The following is an 18,286-nucleotide window of genomic DNA, read 5'->3' as shown; positions in this document are numbered from 1 at the left end:
AAAAAGGTTGGGATTCTTTTTTATCTTTTGGTGGATGAGTGACTTTTTTCTTGATGTTAACATTAGCTTTGTGTTCTTAGAGCGTCTGTTTAATCATGATTTGGATGGAGAATTTTACTTACGATCTAAGATATGCAGGTTCCAGTGATAAATGCTTTTGCCGATTAAGTATATGATTTTAGCCTTTTTTCTATCTCAATAAAATTTAATTTCTCTTCATTTTGTCTGTGCAGAAAGAACGGAGAAAGAACTCCATGACTGGTCAGAATTGTACTGAAACTGTTGCTGTTAGTTTGAATAAAAAACTAAATAAATTAAAAGCGCGAGGCATATGAGGAATTTATTGTCAAAAATTAAATATTTTTTTTCGTTGTTAATGTTAGTCATTTATTAAATTTACGATAATAATCTGTCGTTAACTAGCAATATTGATATTGAGGAAATCAAACGCACGCGTACAACTAGTGACGTCAAACGCGCGTTCCGTGGTATTGTGATGTGACGTCAAGCCTCGAGGCTCAGGAAAGGGTCAGATCAACATTAGAAGTACTAAACACTAACGCAATCATTTCAAAATGAGAAATAAATTCATACAATGATACAAACTATATCGGGTCACAGAATGATTTTTTTTCTCTCTGCGTCAGTGTCTCCAGTACGAATATGTCATACTGTTGAACTCGGTTCGAGCAGATCTGTCAATCACTAAGTGTATTTCAGCCAATAGTGTCTTCTCGTATAGATACTCCCTGTCCTTGTACAGATGCTGAACTACGTTACAGTTTTCTATCTCCGACCCAAACGTCGCCCGGTGTTTCTTGGCTCTGCGGTTTTACTCGTTAAACGTTTTTCTAAAAGCTGCGGAACTTTTTTTAGATCAAAATCGTGAGTATCAGTTTTTATGCAGATAATATGTTATTTTTCTCTCTTTAAACTTTGGTTTAACTTCTTGAGAATGTCATACCTGTTTTCGTATTGTTATTCAGCCAAATTGTCATAACAGATTTGTTTACTGAACAATTATGTTTAGCAGAAAATAAATAAAACGTTTTTTATTCACGTATATATAATGGCACTTTATGTTTTTCTCCAACCAACTCTTTTTTTCTTAAATTAGAATATTTTAAACTTATAACTGTGTGTTCTGCGCACATTCACGCCCTTTTGTTATAATAGTTCAGTTACATTTTTTTTTAATTTACTCTTTGCAAATTTGGAATTTGTGATAATGATGTCTAAAATTCAGAACAATTTTGCTTTTTATCTGAAACTAACCCTTATAACTAATATTTCTGAAATCCGTAACGATACTGTGCTTTTGATCCAACTCTTCGTAATCTGAATATGCGTTACTAGCTTATTTGGAATTGTAATCTGTATTACAATTTTTAAGACGAAAACCGCCCTTGTTATTTGGGCTAAATCTATAATATGCGTACAATATTTATTAGAATTTTTTAAAAGTTCTACCTAGACCCAATCTTTGTATCAGAATATTTTCGGTTTATAATAGTTTTTGTTCTGTTAACTGTTGTTTGTAAGTAACCATAAAGATACACAATAGACTGTACGTACTCAACCCATCACGGGTATCAACATTTGGGTTTCTAGCTTTAAAAGTCCGCTGCGCTACTGGTAGGGGGTGTGTCCTGTGAGCAAAGAACATTTTAAAACTATGCCTCCATCTTCTTATTGCATGTAAAAAAAAATTCTATGATCTATGCAAACTACAGCTGATTGTTTTCAAATGCTTAAGAGCTAGGCTTAGTAGTTAGCATGGTCTATGGTTCGCCTCCTACTGCTGCAAAACCGCACTTCTGGCCATAGAAGTGTTATAACAGGCCAGAATAACTTGAGCTTTGACAGTGAGTGTTGTTGAATCTCTTTCTTCCCTCTAGTTTATCAGTTAAAAGTTAGGAACGGTTAGCACCTTGTGTAACTTTGAGTAGACTTACAAACTGATTCTTTATGCATATATAATTCGAACTTTATGCAACGTAATGCATCAAATATTGGTAAAAAGATGTTTTAGATGGATTATAGACGACGTTTCGAACTGTTAGTACCTTTGCACAAATCTACATAAAGATTAGCACCAGCATTTCGAAACGCCGTTTACAAAGTGTTTTGATAAGGCGAAACTCGTTACACTATCAACGACGCATATCTCGTTAAACATTAGCCTAGGGTATGCGTATGGACGAACAGTGCCATAAATCGGGTTTCCATATCTGTGTTGGACGCAGCGCACTGTGTAGATTTGTGCTTAATTCAAAACAAACAAATCATTTAACACGAAGGTAGTTTCATTCGAAACCTTTATTAGAATAAGTAGTATATTTATACAATAACAACTGAAACAACTTATACCAAACAATACTAAATTCGTTCCACAATAGTAGTAATTATAGGTGTAAATGAAGGTGAGGTAAGTCTCCCAGTGGGTAAGTAGTAAGCTTATAGACTCACAGTGCTAAGATACAGGGGCAGACTTTCTATATCGAACAGAGCACAGACAGCATATTGTATAGTTTTGCACTACAGAAATAACAACAACTTGCGAGCATCCAAACAGTACCACGATATGGTGACAACAATCAATAGCTACATTAAAGGTACTTTCCAAGCGTGACAAATGTCAGCACGGTAGATTTGTCGTAAATATTGATTGCTTTCTTCGTTTACCTGATCGCATGACGCTTATAAGTAGATGAGCCTGTAGTACGTAGCCGCTGACAAACATTTCTTATCATCTGTTGTGACAATATTACACTGTTTTTTAACTGAACACTGTCACACTATTTAGATGATTTGAAGGAAGTTGCAGCACAATTCATTTGTGCCACTTTATGTAGGAGGATTTTTATTTAAACACCTTTTAACCTTTTTCGCTCTTCAAAAGTGTAATGACCTGCTGATTCGAAATGTTTAACGTTGCACTGAAGCTTATGTTTGTATAACAACCTTTGTATAATATGGCATGGTCGCATGTACGGTTCTGACTAAAATATTTGCATATTTTGTAACAAATAAGATCATTATTATTAAGATGGAATGCAAATACACTTAGTGCTGTCAAACTAAGAAATATATGTTATATTAAGTATTTACTTATGCTATCTATATAATATCTAAGATATGTTCGATGGACATTATGAATGACTTATTAGAATAGCAAAAAAATTTATAAGACATCTGTTGAAATATTTGTAATACAACATTTCACCTATCACAACAAAACCAAAACATATATAACAACAAAATATAACATCACATTATTATAACTAGCTTCTGCGATCCTTCTTTTATCCTAATCAAGGGGACATGACATACTGTCGATGATGTTATTGATATAATACATTGTGATTTCATCCCAACTTGTCACTAGAAGACAATGCAATTCAGCTACAGTAGCAATTTTCTGACTCAGTTCTACCGAACAGTTCTCAATGGGATTACAACCATGAACATTTTCCTGGCCTTGGCAATCTTGGAACCTCTTCCTTGTTGAGATAATCTTGTACAATACACGCACTGTGGGCAGTAGCTAGGTCAAGGTTTGAAATAACTTTATGTTCCAGGATCACACTGAGACGATATTTCTGCTATAGGAAGCGCCACTGACATTTCCCTGGAGGATATGAATAACATTTTTCCGTCATGATAAATAGCAGCCCAAACATGAACTGAACCAATTCCTGCATGTTTCCTGTGGGAAAGACAATTTTTCCTCATTTGTTTACCAGGCAAACGACGAAAACGAATCCTACCATCGTTTTTAACAAACCGGAAACACTACTCATTTGAAAATATGACATATAGCTAGTGCACAAACTGTAAGTTGACAATCTGTCTTGCCCAAGTAACACGGTTAAGATGGTAACTTCTGGTTAATAAAGATTTGTAGCTAACCATTCTTGCAAAATAATCTTGTTTTCTCAGTTTACTATTTACTATTCGTCTGGATACCCTGGAATGGAGGTGCTAATATCATTCCTGTTGTAAGATGTTGCAATACTTCTTTTGACCTTGACCTGCTGACATTATTAACATACAAGCATCAATTGCATTAGTTTTTCGACGTCTACAAATATACTTTTCTGTAACAACGTTCCCTGTAGTCCTTGTTCTTCTGGTAATGTACGTGTTTTTCAAACCACTTCTGAACAGTTGAACAGTGTGACTCCCTATAACGTCTGGCACGTGACGAAGCATGACTCTTCACCAAGTACAGAGAAATTGTTTGAACAAGGCGTTAATCTGTTTTATTTAAATCAGGTTTGTATATGTGTGTTTCGAAGAGCAAATATCCAAAAAAACTTATACAGACCAGAATAACAGCTCGTACGTGTTTGTCCGATTAGACACTACCTTCTCTGTTACTACTATAATTTACTTAATAATTATACTACTCCATGCATATATACAATACCATAAATATCGAAAACTACGCAAACATTTGGGCCAAGGCTAAACATAGAAGAGATACATTTATATCTATAACTTATGTTATATTAGAGCAGTTTGATTACGGGTCCGGGTTGGCCAAATGAGGGTCGCGGGTTCGAATCCCCTCGGACCAAACATACTCGCCATTTCAGCTGTTGGGGCTTTATAATGTGACGGTCAATCCCACAATGCGTTAGTAAAAGAATAGCCCAAGATGACTAACTGCCTTCCCTCTAATTTTACACTGCTAAATTAGGGACGATTAGCAAAGATAGCCCTCGTGTAGCTTTGCGCGACATTAAAAACAAAACAAACAGTTTGGTTGCTATTTCGTTTATACTGTCTGTCATTTTTGTTGTATAGTGCGTATTAATAAAAGTTTCGAATAGCAGTATCCTGAAATGGCCTTGAATTACCTTAGAAATATTATAAGATGGTAGGTTCATAACATTTTGTTCCATACCTCTAAAAGTTAATTGCATATTACTCGCCATTTCTGAACTTATGAACTACTCATTATAGATTTAATGTAAACATATTCTTATAAATCGTTACAAATTTGAACTGCACTGTCTAATATCATAAAGGTATTTATACAGTATTACAGTGAGGTCCCGTCACTAACACTATAATTGTTATTAGCATCTCAAATGTTCCATACACAACTATTAATGATCTGGGATATTTCGTGTGATGTTAGCGATTGGATATTTTTAGAGGAGGTCCACTGTCCTGCTTATTCAAGCCTAGTGCAGGTGACTGTTTGTTTGTCTAGTGAACCCCAAACTCCTCTATCTACTCACACACCCAATCACTGTCCAACACAAACAGACAGACACGCATATATATATAATGGAAAAACAATAATCTAGTTTACTATCCTACAACAATCCGAGTGACAAATGACTAAAGCTAGGATTAACAAAATTAATACGTTGACGAAATCAAGGATTAACAAGATTAATACGTTGATTAAAGCAGGGATTAATAAAATTAGCACGTTCTTCAGTAAAAGATACTTCAATTACGTGTAGACATTCCGTCCTACCAATCTTACATTTCACCAGTGGTTCGAATACGATACCGGTTTGGATCTTCATTTCTCTATATTCTGTTCGAGTGAGACTCAACCCTCCAGTTGCTGTTCACAACGTGAAGAATTACATACATTACAACACTCAACCCTCCGGTTACTGTTCACCACGTGCAGGATTACATACATTACAACACTCAACCCTCCGGTTACTGTTCACCACGTGCAGGATTACATACATTACAACACTCAACCCTCCGGTTACTGTTCAACACGTGCAGGATTACATACATTACAACACTCAACCCTCCAGCTACTGTTCAACACGTGCAGGATTACATACATTACAACACTCAACCCTCCAGTTACTGTTCAACACGTGCAGGATTACATACATTATTTCATTGTTGAATATACAAGACTGTTTAATTTATTGTTTTGGTTATTTAGTTAATTCTTTTAAAATCGATAATTATTACAAGTTTCGTTGCGTAACTCTGTACGAGTCGTACGTTGCATATGTAGCTTAATTATTGTACTAGGTTTTTGTAATATCTTTGACGTCATCTTACTTTAAACTTTTAAGTTTTTCTCGTTATGTGTAATATTGTCGTCACCAGAAGTCTAGATGTTTCTAGATCTTCCTGCTGCGTACTATAAATACGTGCAGATACAAGTTAAGTTAAAGAAAGTGAAAGTGAAGTTAGACAGTGTGATTGTCAGTTTAGTCATAACGGACGATTTATAAAGTGGAAATTTCACAGTTTATATTGTAAAAATAGATATACAGAGGATAATTTGACTTGTTAAAATGTGTTATAAAGAAATTGAACCAGTGTGTGTGGACTTTGACAAAAAAAAAAAGACAATTATTTAAAGCTATGGACACAACTGTGAAAACCAAGAGGTAACGTAAATGAATTTATCTCTCAGTATATTGTGATAACAGAGTATAGGAGAATAATTTGTCTTGTCAAACATGTCTGAACTTTGACTAAAAAAAGAAAGATAGTTACTTAAAGTTCTGGATACAAGTATGATAACCAATAGTGTAGATACGTCTGACTTGTTTTGATTACATGCATATATTACTTTAAAACAATTGAATTGGATGCTGTCGGTTTATTGTTGAAGTACATTGACAACAAATCACAGACACCTACTGTAAAAGATCCGACCCCTACACAGAAACTTGACAATCATAGCGAGTAAACTTACGTTTTTTGTCTGCTGTTCTAACACTTGATGTAAAAAAGTAACCAAGTGGGTGAGATCACTCGCCTTCTACGTAAAATACATAGGTTACTTCAGCAGTTATTAATGGGTTTGTTTTTTGTGATTTCTAATACTAAAAATCTTGTAACCAAGAAAGCCATGGACCTACGAACACCTGGATATAAAGAATTTAGAAATATTAATCGTGAAATACGAGCAGAAGCAACAAATTCAATATAATGAGAATATAAGTCGAAACAATACGACTTTAAACTGGTATACATGGGATGTGAAGATATTAAAATGGACATTAAGAAGAGAAGATCGAGGGAAAAGTAAAATTTTGATTTTTTTTCTAATTTGTTATTCTTTACGAATATAGTGTTTGGAAAGTAAAGAATTAATTTCCACAGTTAATTATTTTTGCATGATTACCTAAAAGAGTGCAACGGTTAAGGAAAGTAGTAGGGATAACACAAACTTTCTCAATTAAAAGCCAAGTACAGTTGCATTCAGTATAAGATTTCTTAACGTCAGTTTGTTTTGATAGATCAGAATGAACAATGTCAAAACTGAAATTGGATATTTAGATGTATTTTTCTACGTTAAACAACAGCGCTCTCTCTCGTTTATTTTTATACAAACTAGTACGTTCTAAGTTAAGATTTGTATATGTGTGGCGTCACACGAGTAAAGTATAATCGAAATTTTAAAAAAATAATTGATGAAAATTGAGTCAAAGGTTAATAAATAAGGTTAGAATTATGATAACAATGTTGAAATTAGGATTGGTTAAAACTGTTTTTGGAGAACTGATTGTAGAATCCTGACTGAAGATTCATGTAAAGGCTTAACTTCAGGTGTTTATAAAATGTTGAGATTAGGCCTAAGTCGACTCTATTTTTAAAGACTTCACTGAGACCCTTAATCCAAGATTCATGTGTGGGCATTAGACAGGGAATTAAGAATTTTCGAGCAACGCTGGGGCTCCAACCTTAAATCCATTACATCAGAAAGTTATAGTAAAATACGTGAATAAATAGTCCTGTATAATAGTTACACACTGCATTAGTAACGTAAAAAGTCATATTAATGTATATTATGTTTCAGTGAGGTCGCTTAGATTTGTGACATACAACAATAATAACTGTTTGCTCTATAAATAATTGGTCCGGAAACGCCAGTTGATTAGGGCGTTTGACTCGCAATCTGAGGGTGGTAGGTTCGAATCCCTGTCCACCAAACATGATCACCCTTTCAGCCTTGGGGACATTATAATGATCGGTCAAACCCACTATTCGTTGATAAAAGAGTAGCACAAAAGTTGGCGGTGGGTAATGATGACTAGCTGCCTTCTCTCTAGTCTTTCTCTATTAACTTAAGGATGGCTAGCGCAAATAGCCCTCATGTAGTTTTGCAAAAAATTCAAAAACAAACTAGAGGAAATATGAAATACTCGTATGCACAGGTTGTGCATAAAAGTTTAATAGCTTTGTACGAAATTAAAAAAACAAACAAATCAGAGGAAAGAGGCGAAGGTTGTGCATAAATGTTTGATAGAAATCGCCTGCATTTTAATCATAAATAACATTAAATATGCAATTAAATAGAGAAATACAAGTAACATTAGAAAGTATTCCTTACCTTTTCATTGGTCGTTTTCTATAGAGAAACCCAATTGGACGGTGTTCCTTCACTTGCTTATAAAACCATGGTTTTATGCACCAAGTCATTTATTTGCTATAAAAAACAGTAGAAGAAAAAACCAACAAAAATAGATGGTTGTATTAAATATTCGAGACGAAATATAGTTTCGATTGAGTATTTATTTTATGAATGTATCATATACCCTTGCGTAATTATTTTTATGTTTAATTCATACGTAATTATGTAAATGTAAAATTAAATAAACTTAAATAATATTGACTTCTGTAAATATAAATGCATGTAAAAAATAAAACCCCTTTTACTGCAGATGTTCGAACTTTAGGTTTTTTTCTGGGATAACATTCATTCTCGTACCATTGATGGCCTTAACATGTTTTCATTGTAGTATATTTATGCATACTGTTTAAACAGCTCCATTTAGCAGGTTCAAAGATGGCATTATGTAGGTAGGGGCTGTGGCAACCTCTTACCGCCGCAGGGGTTGAGGTGTACTAGACGAAAAAACTGAGGGTTACACTTTACATTTTGTGAGTAAACAACCTGTAGTATATAGGAAGTACATCAGTTTTAACAATAATCAATATTAATTGGATGCAAGGGTTACAGGAGGGGCTGAGACATATTTTGTGGAAACTTAGCCCCATCGCTCCCTTTTAGTTACCTCCTGTTATTATTGAAAATCGGAGCAAAATGATAAAATTTCTTTTCTTTTTATCTTTTAATCACTACCTTAACTGACAATACTTCTGGAAAAAGTTGACTATAAATAGGTTGACGGCCATATATGCTCGTTGTAGGTAACAACATTTTCTTACCGCTTGAACTTTTCCAAGATGTTTAAAAGCAACATAATTCTAAATACGTCAAGTCCAATTTCTCGTATTTTTGTGATTCAATAGGAAGTGGCTTTAACTTGTATATTATTTATGATATCACAATTCTGTATTCATCAACGCCTTCTAGTGGCTCAGCTGTAAGTCTGCAGGCTCACGACTCTAAAAAAACCTAGTTTCGATACTCGTGGTGAGCAGGGTACAGATATTCCATTGTGTAACTTTGGGCTTAACTACAGCCCTTCAACCAAGTTTCGTCTACATGCAGACACAATTTTCACTATTTGTCTTACAGCTATAGCACTTCTTTTAACGTTATTGTTTTACTATTACATTACTTACTTCTACAATCGTAACTTTATTTTTTGTGGGGCTCAGATTTATATGGTGAATTAATTACATACTAAGATCTTGTCAAAAATTAATCGAAATCACTTCTTAAAAACAACGATTCTTACCTTTCATTTGTTAGATAGAGAATACAAGTTCAGTGCAGTATTTCACGCTCGAAATCTGAGATTGTGAACTTCGAGCTTCATAACGGATCTCCGAAACTGTTCTGTTTTAAGAACAAATAAAACTAAAATTAAGAGCAAGAAATATTTTTATTTCTTGCTTTTGAAGTTCGTATCGCATGTTGTGTTTTAGCCTACAGAGTTCATAGTTCTCGTGATTTACGACAGGAGGAACGTTTCACTGACGTCACCATATACAATGTTTGTTTGTTTGTTTTGGAATTTCGCACAAAGCTACTCGAGGGCTATCTGTGCTAGCCGTCCCTAATTTAGCAGTGTAAGACTAGAGGGAAGGCAGCTAGTCATCACCACCCACCGCCAACTCTTGGGCTACACTTTTACCAACGAAAAGTGGGATTGACCGTCACATTATAACGCCCCCACGGCTGGGAGGGCGAGCATGTTTGGCGCGACTCGGGCGCGAACCCGCGACCCTCAGATTACGAAGCGCACGCCTTAACGCGCTAGGCCATGCCAGGCCCGTGTGCAATGTTAAGCGTCCCTTTTGTGATGTCATTTTAGTGTCAACTGACTGGCTAACACTACTGTATCTATATAGTGATTAAAACAGGTCACCCCTCTTGGCGGCATTCGTCCCTTTTCGTAGAAATTACAATCGAGGAGGTAAGAATAAATTAAGATAGCTTCCACTTACAATTTATCTATTTTATTTTCAACGCATTTTGTAAACTATGTTGCAGAAATACTTGGATGACGTTGGAGTCTAGGAAGTATAAGGTATTTCTAATAGTTAACAGTTTATAAGATTTATACATACACATATATCAATATCAGGATTGTTGGAGAATCACGAAATTTTGCTGCTAGTTGTAAAAAAGAAATCTAACTTTTACGTATCTAGTAGTTTTAACAACACATTTAAAGAAATCAAAAATGATCGTGTCCATTCTAAAGTGGCTGAACTTAAGAAACATATAAGACATTTAATAATATACAGTGTAAATTGTTTGTTCTTTAACCAAACTTGTGATAATATGGTCCTAGACACACGAAAACATCTGTTTTTGAAGATAATGAAAAACATTTCGCGCCAATATTACTCAATTTTTTTTGCTCTCCAGTTGAAAGTTATTATGATCGACTCAAGTGATGTTACAGTGCGTGCCTAGCCACACCCTTTATTGTAAACGTCACTGCACTCTTCTCACAACTCCACAGGCGGAAGTGCCAGTCTATAGGCCACGCTTGAACCAAATATAACTATATGTGATCTTTTTTTAAGATATTTACTTTGGGTTTATTGTTCTACCAAAGGCAAATATTTTATTATGATAACCCTCGTTAGCATCTCAAATACATTCTGAGCATACAAAAGTTTGCCTCTTCTAAACTTTGGGGCCCGGCATGGCTAGGTGGTTGAGGCTCTCGACTCGTAATCTAAGGGTCGCGAGTTCGAATCCCCGTCACACCAAACATGCTTGCCCTTTCAGCCGTGGGGGCGTTATAACGTTACGGTCAATCCCACTATTCGTTGGTAAAAGAGTAGCCCAAAAGTTAGAAGTGGGTTGTGATGACTAGCTGCCTTTCTTCTTGTCTTACAGTGCTAAATTAGGGACGACTAGCGCAGATAGCCCTCGAGTAGCTTTGCGCGAAATTCAAAACAAACAAACCAAACCCTCTCGTTACACTGCTAAATGAGGGATGGCTAGCGCAGATATACCTTGTTCGCTTTGCTCGAAGTTAAAAAAACAAACAAACGAAACAAACAAAACAACCTAAACTATGAAATTCCTAGTGTTTACAGTAGTTATAAATGCAACGGTGATTGTATTTTAGTCATCAGTTACCTTTCTTTGTTAACAAGAGCTCCAAAACGATAAAAAATAAAAGTTTAAACAAACTCAAATCATGTTGAGATAGCATAAATTTCATACACTGTATATGTTAGAGTTTACAATTTGAAAAGATAACTTTACTGCCCAGATTACTTTATTATTGCAACTGTTAAGCCTCTCTATCGTAACGTAAATACGATTTTGACTTTCTGTAAACAATTTCATTCTCACTGTGTGCTATAAACATTGAATTTGAAATGACAAAACTTATAAACAATCAAAGTCTAGGCAACGTTTAGCAGAGACAGTATTAAATTATAGTACTTACTTTTGTGTGCGTGTGGAGGGGTAGAAGAGAAATGAAGGACGTTTGTTTGTTGAATATTGTGCAAACCTAACAAGAGCTATCTGCGCTGACTGTTACTCATTTCGAAGTGATAGACTAGAGCAGTTGGTCACCATCATCAGCTTCTAATTCTTGGGCTACTTTCGTCTGGTCGAGTTGTAGAATTTGACCGTTACTCTTATGATGCACCAAAGTACCGAGAAAGATTTTTGGGGGCGGGAGGAAAGGGGTTTATGTCAATCTTGACTCTTTCTGTGTCGTCTACATTTTGTCTGTGGGTTTTAAAGAAGCTAAGATTTTCAATAAGTAGTTTGTTATTAATAAAAAAAATGGTACTTTGCTTTCTTGTGCTTTTTTTTTCTCAGACTCCTGTCGGAAAGAACATCCTTGATTGCGGACACAACATTCGTTTGTCAAGAAACATTTCCAGGAAAATGGTGCAACAGTATTTCCTACCGCTGGCGTTATCAGAGGGTGCTAAATTATGGCCTAGTAGTTAGAATGCTCAGGCTGTGAACCCAATGATTCGCGGATTGTGTCCTGCTGCGGGAATAAGTGCTCTGTATTTTGGGAATATAAAAACGACTGTAAGGTCCCACTATTTCGCCATTCAAGAGTTTACAATAAGTGCTGTTAACTTAATTCAGCTTTTCGTAGAAACTACGAAGAAACATTTATTATTTTTTTATAATTAAAATAATTGTACATAAAACATATATTTAACCTGATAAAGCTCAAACGCTCATAAAAGTAGAAATTCAATGTTTACTAAATTCGTTAACCATAAATGGTAGTATGAACCGCATTCAATCACGTGCTAATATTAGAAGTGCATGTTGTGTTATGTAACATTTTGGACCGGAAGTTATTAGGATTGAAAATGATAAAAAGGCGCTTCCGACATGTTAATTTATCGCACTACAAGGAAGTGATCTCGTTAATATTAATTTAAACTAAGATATACAAATAACAAAAGAAAGAAACACGAGCTCAAGATTAAAGTTTTATTTTAGCCAATAAGGAAAGATCTGATGTTCTTTCGAAGCTATTAACCCATTGCCCGCACGCTGTGCCAGTTATATTAAAGAAGTGAGATATCTGCTCTTGGTAAGAGAGCAACTCAATATTGCGAAAGCTCCGCTATTTACTATTCAAATGAAATTGGAAAACTGATCTCGTGACTCTTTTTCTTTTGTTATATCATTCACGTGGTTAAGTCAACTATCGAAATAATTTTTAACTCTCTCTCTCTCTCTCAATATATATATATATATATACACATAAACGTATATATATGTATATATATATAACATACATACATATGTGTGTATGTGTGTGTCTATATATAATACTCGCTTTACCATAACTTCCCGATGGAACAGCGGTAATTCTTCGAATTTACAACGCTAAAATCAGGGGTTCGATTCCCCTCGGTGGACACAGCAGGTAGCACGATATGGCTTTGCTATAAGAAAACACACACGCTTTGCAATAATTAAAACAGTTTAAACATTTGGAACATGATTAATAGCATAAAAACGTAATAAACATTAGAAGTATGATAAAAATGTTTACCTAATATGTCTGAAACAAAAGGATTCGATATTCTCATAAAATAAATTGATTTTACTTATGTCGACATGAATGAAATATTGTTATTGTTTTTAAATAATTATCACAGTTTTTTCTGCATTTATACCGAATGCAGTGTATACTAAAAAATGGAAGTTTGTTTCAGAATTTTGGTTAAAGTTGCACAAGGAATACCTGCGCAATGTCATTCTTAATATTGAACTTATAAATCAGAGAAAGGCAGCTTGCTATTCAACAACGCCCACGGCTATCTTTTAGGTGACTCTTTTTCTTTTCTTTTTTTCCTATCAAATTCCCACTGTTACAGTTTAAACACGGACTAAAAACACGGAGTAGTTTTTCAGAGCAACGACTTGCGAGCCAAGAATATTCGGATTCATTACCCGGAGACACCAACCACTAAGCCACACTCAGCTAGAAACGTATAAGATATTCTTTAAAAGTCAAAATAACATAAGAATTTATCATAGACAACAGCAACGAAATCAGACACTGAACTTGTAAGGTTTCATTTCCTTCCAAGAGGGCATTTTAGCCAAGTGCCACAGACAGGAGAGTTTGAACACACACTCCCAGCCTTTAACAAGTTTATGTAATATTAGAAGAAAAAAAATGTCTTTTACTAAACCAGTTTTCATCAGTTTTATAACTTTCTTCCCTATAGACAGCCAGTGGAGACATATATAGAGCGTTGATGAATTTAGTTAATTTATGACCCAAGTTCACATTTCACACTTAAATGAATGAGTGAAACTCTGTGCACTCTTTCAATTACCCTTCCATTGAATGTCTGACTACGCCACTGCTTTAACTTATGTAGTTAAAGTTTAAAAAAAGCGTGAAACATAAGAGCGGATTCAAAGTTAAAACAGTTCTAAGAAATCCATAAGCAAAGGTTAATGAGGTATGTTATAATATATCAACTGCATTACACCTGTCATAACCGATGTCAACGAATTCTTTCCCACATCGAGCTTCCCAGAGGCACAGCGGTATGTTTGCGGACTTATAACACTAGAACCCGGGTTTCGATACCCATAGTGGGCATAGCCCAGTGTGTAGCTTTGTGCTTCATTACAAACAACAATCTTTTCTTTAATCCGAGGGTTCCTCATGTCAGCTGGAATACGACAAATATAGTCGTGGTCTAGGCGCAGTATATATATATATATGTGTGTGTCATCAGAAACTTTCATGAACAACCACTGTTATGCACCAAATTGAGCAAGTTGAATGCAGTTGTTATTAATTTTACTTATGTTGATCGACATAACGTACTCAAGTCGTAAATCCAAAGTTGGGCCACAGATTTAACTACAATGTGCTTATAACTGATACTAAATTAATTTTTAATGAATCTATTTACTTGTGGTACGATTTTCACACACACTTACTTCTCATAAGATGTTAACACACACTTACTTCTGATAAGATGTTAACACACACTTACTTCTGATACGAAGTTCACATACAGCTGCTTGTGGTACGAAGTTCGTATATAATATATTTGCATCCGTTACTTTTGTTTGTTTTGGAATTTCGCACAAAGCTACTCGAGGGCTATCTGTGCTAGCCGTCCCTAATTTAGCAGTGTAAGACTAGAGGAAAGGCAGCTAGTCATCACCACCCACCGCCAACTCTTGGGCTACTCTTTTACCAACGAAAAGTGGGATTGACCGTCAAATTATAACGCCCCCACAGCTGGGAGGGCGAGCATGTTTGGCGCGACCCTCAGATTACGAAGCGCACGCCTTAACGCGCTAGGCCATGCCAGACCCGCATCCGTTACTACTGGTAAAACAGTTTATTTATATTTGATATGAAGTTATATCTGAAAAACCACAATGCCTAATTAAGAAAATCAAAAATATCTTTTGAAGTGACGCCATCATAAATGGACCAGTATGCTTCAATTCTTTTGTTATTTATCTCGAATTGCAACATTGGAAATAGGCACTAGCACGATCTGCAATTCTAAGTAACATTGAAAATGAGAACATGCTTCATCTACAATTCTAATTGCACATTTTCTCTCTTAGCCTAATCTATCAGTATGCAAATATTAGAATTGCAGTCTTCACATATTTATCAAGATATTTTTCTCGTCCATGTACCGTCGTGTCGACCCTGAAAGTTCGAATCGAAAAGTTTAGTTTTATGTGACTTGTTTCAGAACTCGCCCTAGTCGTTTTTTGTGTGTCTACACTTCTATAAGTGTTGGTTTTTATAGCATGTTTAAGATGTACATGTAAAAATAACACGTGCTAGTGACTAACTGGTTCTGTATATTTTATTTTATACTAACAAAAAACAGTGAAGTAGAAAAAAAACATTAATACTACATATTTCTTTATGTAGAAAATACATCACGAAATAGTATATTAAGTGGAACAGAGCTATATAGGATACACAAAACCTTCTAGTTTAATCCTTGCTAGAGAGGCTCTGTTTGGTGAGGTGGTTAGGGAGTTTAACTCGCAATCTGAAGGGCACGGGTTCAAATCCTCATGGCTCTGTTTGGCCAGGTGGTTAGGGAGTTTAACTCGCAATCTGAAGGGCACGGGCTCAAATCCTCATGGCTCTGTTTGGCCAGGTGGTTAGGGAGTTTGACTCGCAATCTGAAGGGCACGGGTTCAAATCCTCATGTCTCTGTTTGGCCAGGTGGTTAGGGAGTTTGACTCGCAATCTGAAGGGCACGGGCTCAAATCCTCATGGCTCTGTTTGGCCAGGTGGTTAGGGAGTTTAACTCGCAATCTGAAGGGCACGGGTTCAAATCCTCATGGCTCTGTTTGGCCAGGTGGTTAGGGAGTTTGACTCGCAATCTGAAGGGCACGGGTTCGAATCCTCATTCAACAAAAGATGCCCATCCTTTCAACCGCTACAGCTTGACGCTCAGTAGCGTTATTCCTTGATATAAGAGTAACCCAAAAGATAGATGGTAGTGATGACTAGCTGCCTTCCCTCTAGTCTTTCACTGGTAAGTTAGAGACAGGTAGCAGAGATGGCCCTCGTTCAGTTTTGCACAACATTCAATACACAAACAAATTCTTGCTTGGTTTTGGAGATATAACTAAAATGAATCATGTATGTGTGTAAGGGGAATTTCTAGCCTAATATTCAACAGATTCCTCATTTGTTACGTGTGTTTCAAAACGCATTTTAAAACTCTGAAATATAAGTACGCGATACCACCTCTTTTTTGCCAATAAATGTTGGAGGGTTGCGCATTTGTACTGCGTTTATATAAAAAGCAGTTTATCTAGTGGTCTTGCAGTGCATTCATGACCAGGAAAACGAACTAAAGTCAGTGATAGGAATATCAGAGGGCTTATCGGAACTTATGAAAATTCATTTTCTAGCAAAAATGTGTAATACATAGAAATGAGATTTAACACGAGTTTTGATTATGAGTGCACGGCCTGGATAAACATCAATCAAAGGTCAAATGCGGCCATGAATGGTTTACTTTCTGGTATAATAATACAGCGTTTGTTTGTTCTTCATGTATTTTTGCATGCTCAGGGGTATGGTTAAACACGAAAAGTCGATGGATAAAAGAAAAACAATAGCACACAGTGCTATACCTACTAACTGTGTATTAGAGTGTTTATATTACTGTTGAATATGTAATGTATTAGGCTTATCTATAGTTGTTATTAGAGCTACTGGTGAGATCTCTGACTCGACCTACTCCATTTATTATAGTTTTAGAAGGTTTAGCACGAAGTACGGTTTGTAAAGAAATATTTATGTAGTTTTGAGTATATTTAATATTATTCAGTAGATGCACTTTTACAAAGTAGTAACAGAGAGATTTATGTTAAAGGAACTACAATTTATTTTCGTAATAACAGTTTATGCTTAGTAGACAGAAGTGAAACTATTTGTTCAGTATTGTTACAGTACGGTTTGAATAACACACGATTTAAAAATATTTTTCAGATTTTAATTTTAACAAAGAATAATATCATTTGGAAGAAAATAAATATTCTCTTAAAACATTTGACCGTCATATTATCCATAATCAGGTTATTAACACGACTAACACTCTACTTTTTTGTGGACACGAAATAAAGCCCAAAAGAGTATAATTATTTGTTACCCGTTCACAGAGCTTAAAATGCTAAAATTCAGGATTCGATATCCTTCCTCAATGAACAGAACACTAATATCTCATTGTATAGCTTGCGCTTAAAAAACTAAAAAAAACAAAACAGAATGCTTATTTAATCACTTCAGAGGCTGAGTTTTGTATAATATACAACAACACAGGTAAAGTTTTTTTATGCCATATCTTCAAAGTTTGGGGCATAAATGTAGTTCCTTAGTTTCAGCCTGGCTCAAATATGTGTAGTAGTTAGTGTGTCAGACTGCTGTGGTTGTGTTAGAAGAGTGATACTGAATCTCTGTTTAGAGTAAGCCACTTGAAGTGAAAAGCATTATCTACTGGTTTCCCACCTTCCGGTTCATTTTTGAAAGTTTGGGGCGGCTGTGTCTGAGCCGTAAGTATTCCTGAATTATCCGTTTAGCTAATTATGTTCACAAGGTGTCATTCAGGGAAACAAACAAACAAATTCAACATCAAATTCACACGCCGCCGAATTTTAAAAGCAGAATAAACATTTATTTATGGGCTTTACGAACTTAAAGCTGTAGATTGGGCTTACGTTTACAAATATTAGAGAAAGAAGAAACATACAAACCATTATCACGAGCAAGGTAAATATTTTAATCAGCGATGTCGTGAACCTGACGATGACCGAAGAAGGTCGAAACGTTGTTCACTCCTCTACGTAAAAAAATTTTCTCAACCCAAACGAGCCGTTTTTTACATATAT

At 35.4% G+C, this 18,286-nt stretch overlaps 1 protein-coding gene and 1 long non-coding RNA gene across 2 annotated transcripts in view; one reads left to right on the top strand and one right to left on the bottom strand.

The window, feature by feature from the left end:
* The window catches only part of LOC143229011 (uncharacterized), a 34,505-nt gene extending 21,932 nt beyond the window's left edge, over nt 1–12,573 (bottom strand). Inside the window, exons 1-3 of the long non-coding RNA XR_013015601.1 lie at nt 11,838–12,573; nt 9,657–9,757; nt 8,342–8,437 (exon numbers count right to left, since the gene is read on the bottom strand). This is a non-coding gene — a long non-coding RNA (uncharacterized LOC143229011). The remainder of the gene's footprint in view (nt 1–8,341; nt 8,438–9,656; nt 9,758–11,837) is intronic.
* LOC143229010 (beta-1,3-galactosyltransferase 5-like) overlaps nt 611–18,286 on the top strand; it is a 46,329-nt gene continuing 28,653 nt past the window's right edge. Inside the window, exon 1 of the mRNA XM_076460627.1 lies at nt 611–885. The gene's annotated coding sequence lies outside the window, so the exon portion shown is untranslated. The remainder of the gene's footprint in view (nt 886–18,286) is intronic.

Source organism: Tachypleus tridentatus, chromosome 10 (assembly GCF_004210375.1).
Source record: "Tachypleus tridentatus isolate NWPU-2018 chromosome 10, ASM421037v1, whole genome shotgun sequence".
In the NCBI taxonomy this organism is placed as follows: Eukaryota; Metazoa; Arthropoda; class Merostomata; order Xiphosura; family Limulidae; genus Tachypleus; species Tachypleus tridentatus.
This window is presented reverse-complemented; position numbering and strand designations above follow the sequence as displayed.